Here is a 6,471-nt window from a genome sequence, read left to right as displayed (position 1 = left end):
AACACATATTTTTTTATTAAAAGAGAATGAAATAAATTACAGCTGCTGACCATGTAGTCATTCTTTTTATGAGGTGTTTCCCTATACCCATATATGATTTCCACATATAAATTCCCTGTTGGACTGAAAACTCCCCACATGAAACTGGTGCTTTTCTTAATAAATTGTCCATAGAATCAGTATTTCATCTCAGATGTAAAAAGTTCATTAGGGAAAAAAAGCATCTCCGTGTCCTGGTGGAAAGCAATACCAGACACTATTCAAGCTAAAAAAAGATCTGCCAGCAGATTGTGTACAATTTTTCCTCTGCTTTTCTACTCAATTATTTTCCATAATTTAATAAAATCCAATATAACATAGCATACTGTAACAGTGCCTGCAGTAACAACCACTTAGTCCAGAGCAGAAAAAAGCAAATCTGTTCCATTGAGGATTGCAGCATTTTGAGTTTTGTTTCCTTTAAAACTTTCTTGAAGAAGAGCACTCAGCTCTGAAACAACGTGAGCACAGAAACCCTGAAGTCCTCTGCTCTGAAAGATCTTGTTTTATGGAATGCCCTCAAAACATGCAGCATGGAAGCCTGGAAACTGCTCCAGGTTTGCCTACTGAGGTCTTCTCACCAGAGACAATCACTTCAACCAGAATCAGATGTTCCATATGGGTTGCTCAGTTGTAAATCTGCGAAAGCACTCAGACACAAAATGCAAAATTGTAAAAGAATGTCCCCAGAGCACACGTGAGAATCCACACTGATGATTACCTTTGTTGCTCCAAGCAGAGAAGAGGCAATGCTGAACTAAACCGGATGGCCACATATTCAGGGTCATCTGCTGCTGCTCTTACTCTGGAAGTGCAGCTGTCTCCTTATGAACCCAGTGAGAGACAGGGTGAAGAAGGTGCTCCTGAGAGATTCCCCCTTCCTGAGAAAAACGCTTGGCTTGACAAACTGCTGGATGTGCGTCAGAACCTGACAGAAGGGGGACATTTTTAACAACACTTCGTTGAACCAGCATGGCAGTGTGGTCCCCAAAAGCACAGTTGCTTTCATTCCCATAATTTACTTTCATCCGTCTTTTTCAAAACCTTCCATAATTAAGCTTAATTGCCATGCAGTCACACATTAGTGCAACATTCTGTCCACTAATGGACCACCCATTAAATCCTTCATAGCATTAAGAAAGTGGTAGACTGCTTGTTTTGTTTTGTTTTCTAATCTTCATAAGTTCCTATAATGCACAGCAATGGCTTTTTGGAACTGATACTTGACCCTTATTATCATGAAAAGACTCTTAGTTTATGTCAGAAAATCAGAGAGGTCAGAAGGGTGTTTGTGTTTTGGGAAAAACAAGCATTTATGATGATTTGGAATCTATGAACTCAGACATGGAAATTCCCACCTCTTTGTTATACTTAACTCCTTCTTAGGACAGTTATGGGCTAGACCATAACAATTTGGATACCTTTAGCCTTTGTGAGTTAGTTAGGTTCTCTGCCTCACTTAAATCTTCAGCGAGTCTTCTTCCCAAAAACCAGTGATCCCATGACCACATGCAAGCCACGCAGACTATCTTTTATAAAGATGGACAAAGGTCTAGCCTGGAGGATGTTTCTAAATACTTTGTAGGAGCTGAAACCTAACACAATATTTTGAAATAGTAAAACAAAATAACAACACAGAATCACAGGGAAAACAGCTGAAATATTCTTGCAGGCAGCTGATTATTCTTTAGAATTGAAGTTTATCTGAGTGCACTAACTCCCATAATGTAGAAGTCAAGAAGACCCTTGACTTTCTAGGTTGCTGAAGCAGAAGCAACAGGTACAAGGTACCTCAGAAGAGCGTTGGGTGGAACATGATTAGAAGGACAACAAACCTAAAAGACAAGAATGAAGTAGTGTTAGAGAACAAAATCAAAACTGCAGCAGAGACAACACCATAACTTATAGCAGAGAGATATAACATGAGGGAATTTCAGCCTCACTCAATCTGGTGAGTGACTTGTGGAGTTGGAGATCACACCATACAACTAAACTTCATTTACCATTTACAGTGACATGGTTTCTGGGCACTGGGGGACAAAGATAATATTTTTGCCACTGCTAGAAATATTTTTCTTCATCCAGAAGTGACAAAAAGAAAAAAAAAAAAAAAGGGAAGAACAAAATTTAGGTCCAGGTAGACCTTTCTAAATTATTAGTAAATTATTAAGTTACATCTAGTCCTTTCCAAGGCTTTCATGCTTTCTAGGATGTATATATTAGAAAGGGAAAAATGAAAAGAGAAATACCAAGAACTCTTTAACCAGCAAGGACTTGTTGCCCATGTAACTTATTAGCTAAATTTGTCCAACATGCACACTATTAGAGATGCACATTTTCTGAGGAAAGTAGGGCTCCTACATTATGCCTGTGAGACAAAAGTAAAATAGAGAACAGGAGATACATAAATTATTGTCTGTGAGTCCAGAGGCAAGTTCTGATGATGATTTAATATTTTAATGTCAGAGAAAATCATTCCTTTCTGTCATACCTTTATGGATTTCAAAAATGAGCAAAAAATCCCCCCTATTTATAGCTTAATTGATCTCTATAAAAATGAAAATATATAATTTTTTATTGTTTAATAAAAGCTACAAGATTTCAAGTGACGCAAAATTTCTTCAAAGTTTCTTTCTTAAAAGCCACACATACAAATCCTCATTGTTATCTAGATACTATCTTTGTCTCTTATTTACTGCCCAGCCCTAGCATTCTTTCTGAGTGGCAACAGCACAAGGCAAACACTCACAGGCAAACTGAAGTGACAAACAAAACAGAGGAAAGAAAATGAAGTGTGTACTTGTTTTGACAATTCTGCTGCAGGGTACTGAGGGTATCATAGCTATATTGAGTTAGTCCTACAATTAATTGGTCATCACAGGAGAAATCTGACAATTATTAAAGAGAACCACTCAACTCAGAAACGCTGGGATAAATTAACATGTTGCAATCCTACTGACACCACCAGCATCACTCTCAGAGAAACTGGTATTGTTCTTTTGTTCAATTGAGTAGGAGTAATTTGTTAAATTTCTAGTTCTCTTCCAAACATTAACACGTCTAGATGACATTGATGTAGCAATTCTGGAGGCTACCAAACAAGGGGAGCAGGCTGGTTTGATACAGGCCTTCTGCACTTCATGTCCTGGGGTGCAGCTTAGTCCAAGGGCTATAAGCAGCAGGGTTGGGATATGTATGTTGTGGAATGTGGTAACCTGGAACATCTTTGTGGGTATTTACTCAGAGAAAACATGATGCCACCTCAGTGATTGTTTGTATGCATCTTTCTACTCGCTTTCCAAAATAAGCAAAATATCCAATCTCTAAAAATACTGACTACTAAAAAGTACAGAGTTCCTTGGGGAAACAAGGTTTCAACATATAATTGTGTCATATGAATGTTTGCCTGTCATCTGTTTGCTCTTTCCCCTCAGTTTTAACTCCATTTTACAGAAGGGCAGAGGTCTCAGCGAGTCAAGTTCTGACAAGTCCTGTGCAAATTGGGGACAGCTGATGGCTGCACACACAGCAGTGCTGCCCTGGCCACGGACACAGTGCTCCCTGCCAGGCGCTGCAGGCACGAAGGACGGGCAGGGCTGATGATGGACGAGGGCTGGGAAGCAGACGGTGAGGCAGGAGAGACAGAAATCCATAGGAAATGAGTCCTCTTTAGCTTGGCTGCCTGAGGGCCAACTTGTTACTGATTTATACAATGTTTTCCCTCTCAGCTCTTGAGTTCTACTGAAAATTATTTTCCTCACCAGTGATGCTTTCCAGGAACAGGCCGAAGTGCTTGCTTCAAAACTCCTGACAGTATCATTCATTTGCTGAACAAGGGGGCACAGCAAACTAGCTTTTTCTTATGTTTTGCTCTAACCTTGCTGATGCCTTTTCAGTGAACTATGAGCCAAATTCCTCATTTCACTGCTTTAACAAGTGTGTAGATAGTGACATCTCCAATCCCACTTTCCTAGGTCAAGGTCATGTTTCATTAGAGACCAACTGAGCCTGCAGAACTCTATTTTCTCATAAATTATGGTCTCACTGATCTTAGTGGGAGAGCATGTGTGGGTTGGGGGCTTAATACTCACCTGTGTATGTACCTATATTTAATTCAGAGATACAGCTACCCTGATGGTTACAATTCTAGTAGAATGCAATAGTAAATACAGAGCCTGTTCCTATAGACTCAGTTTGAATGTGGCTAATCAAATGAAGTCAGTACTCCTGAGAGTAACAGAAATCCAGAGACACCAACAAATCATGATTAAAAGTGCAGGAAGCCTCATTCGGGAATGATTGCAGCTTTCCCATTTTGTTTTGCCTAATAAATATTTAATTCCTGCTACAGGCAGAAATAAGAATAAGTTGAGGCTTAAAAAAAGCATTTGTTCTAATGAAAGTATTTTGCTTGCTAATAGTATTACCATCCAGTGAATAACAAAAGAACTGTGAACTCCATTTAAAGAAACCCCAGAACTATTCAGAAAACCAAATATATATTCAGGGCCCTAGGCAACAAACATCAGATACACCCTAGGATAGTAACATACATTCATGATTATATACAGTGATACCATTTCATGGCTTGTCTGCATGAAATGAATTAAGTTTGTATTGTCCACATCCAGTCTCTGTGATCTAAATACAGGCAAACCTGAGAAATCTAGTTCAGATAAAAAGCAGAACCTTTTCACCTGGGAGGAAATAATAAATTCTTTCATCACTCAGCCAGTGAGTGAGTGGGATAGTTTGGATACCTGGATACAGGGATACCTGATGCAGACATCAAGCAGCAGAAGGCTTCTCATCTTGCACCCTCTCCACCAGTGGTGGAAGCCCAGAGCTCACCCCTGCACTCTGTCACTGATGGCATCTAGGTAAGGGAAAAGATTACTGACACAAATTGATTAACTGTCAATGCTTCTCACAACATCTTTAGATTTATGCTGTGGCTGCGATGCAGATCGTTGATTTAGAGTAATGGTGCCTCACGTTCAGTAACTGACATCCTGCATCATCTTTCCAAAACTAAAGCTTTGGAAAGATGACCTCAAAACTAAAGTTTGAGTTAGCTGCAACAACAGAGAGGATTTCTGCCATTGCTTGCACTCAAGCAGGCAGGACGAGTTACACTCACTGAAGGCAAACCCTAGCTGATGCAGTTTCTGACACAACTGGAAGTCTGTTTGCTTCCTCTGTGCTTCCTAAAATCCTGAGATCAATAAATAATTCCTATATTGTAATAATACAAAAAAAAAAAAAAAAATTGATGTGCTTCTGTAGTTTGGGAAAATATAAAGTTTGATGACCTACTTCTGATTCTGTTTCAAAACTGCTGTAATGGTTTGCCTGCTGTCCTCATTGTAATGGTTTGTACTGCTGCCCAGGAAAACTTGACTGCAGCAGTGTACTTTTTCATGATGAAAATTCCAATAAGTAATACTTGGGAATATTAGAATCAACCTGTATGCATATGCACTTAGATTACAAATTTTAAAAACAAAAATAATGATAAAAAAACCCCAGTAACTCTGTCTTGACCTTAATAAGCAGAGGAGTGCCACCAGTCTAGAAATGTGTAACTTTCATATCTAAATATATATGTATCTCTGTATAAATATTAATCTGAAGAATTTCATCTGCCTCAAGAATGTAAAATAAAAAAATATATTAAAAAAGCAGTTCTTTGGCCTTTAGGTAGACTTCAACAGTTAAAAATAGCCCAGAATCCAGAACGACGGTATAAAAACAACAGTTATTCTTTGTGCTGAAGCCATTGCCCAACTTCCCAGCACTAATCCCGGGCTGTGCTCCTTGCTGTGCTGTAAGTGCGGCAAAGGGCAGACGGAGCCTCAGACACGCTCAGCTCCGAGGCTCACTGGAGCAGAACCGGGGAGCCGAGCCGTGCCAGGCGCTGTCCGGCCGGAGCTGGCGCTGCTCCCTTCCCCGGGCAGCTCCTGAGAGAGAGCTCAGCTGTGCTCCCTGAGCCCTGGGCACTGCCGAGGGCAGCGCTGCACCCTGCCAGCCCTGCAGGGCAAACCGCAGCAGCGGCTGGGCTGTGTGACTGCACTTAGGGGAAACCCAGACTTACAGAAACAGCAGGCTCTGTTTTGGGAAGGGACAGACCCTCTGGACCTACAGAGCACTGTGGGAACAGTTCTGTGGCTTTTATTCCCACTGAGCAGGCCTGTTCCCCCAAACACTTACATGAACTCTGTATAAATAAGGTTATAAAGCTACTAATGTTCTCTAACTATGAAGAGATAATACCAACCATGAAACCTGAGCAGCTTTTTCTTGTCTCCTGCACATATGAAAGATGGCATTAAAAGAGATTAGTTTAAACCACTTGCAATTTCCTTTATGCAATAAAAGATTTTCTTTGCTTGGAATTTTCCTATTTATGGTGTGTATTTGGACTCAGTATAG

General features: G+C 40.2%; 1 long non-coding RNA gene across 1 annotated transcript; it reads right to left on the bottom strand.

The window, feature by feature from the left end:
* Nucleotides 1–273: 273 nt before the first annotated feature.
* Nucleotides 274–4,910, bottom strand: LOC310907980. The gene is made up of 3 exons (XR_014589754.1): nucleotides 4,800–4,910; nucleotides 1,831–1,874; nucleotides 274–967 (listed from the first exon to the last, which is right to left on the bottom strand). It is a non-coding gene; the product is annotated as an uncharacterized lncRNA (long non-coding RNA).
* Nucleotides 4,911–6,471: the final 1,561 nt, after the last annotated feature.

Source organism: Zosterops lateralis (assembly GCF_965231275.1).
Source record: "Zosterops lateralis genome assembly, chromosome: 3".
Taxonomy (NCBI): domain Eukaryota; kingdom Metazoa; phylum Chordata; class Aves; order Passeriformes; family Zosteropidae; genus Zosterops; species Zosterops lateralis.
Note: the sequence above shows the minus strand (reverse complement) of the source record. Positions and strands in the feature narration are given on the sequence as shown.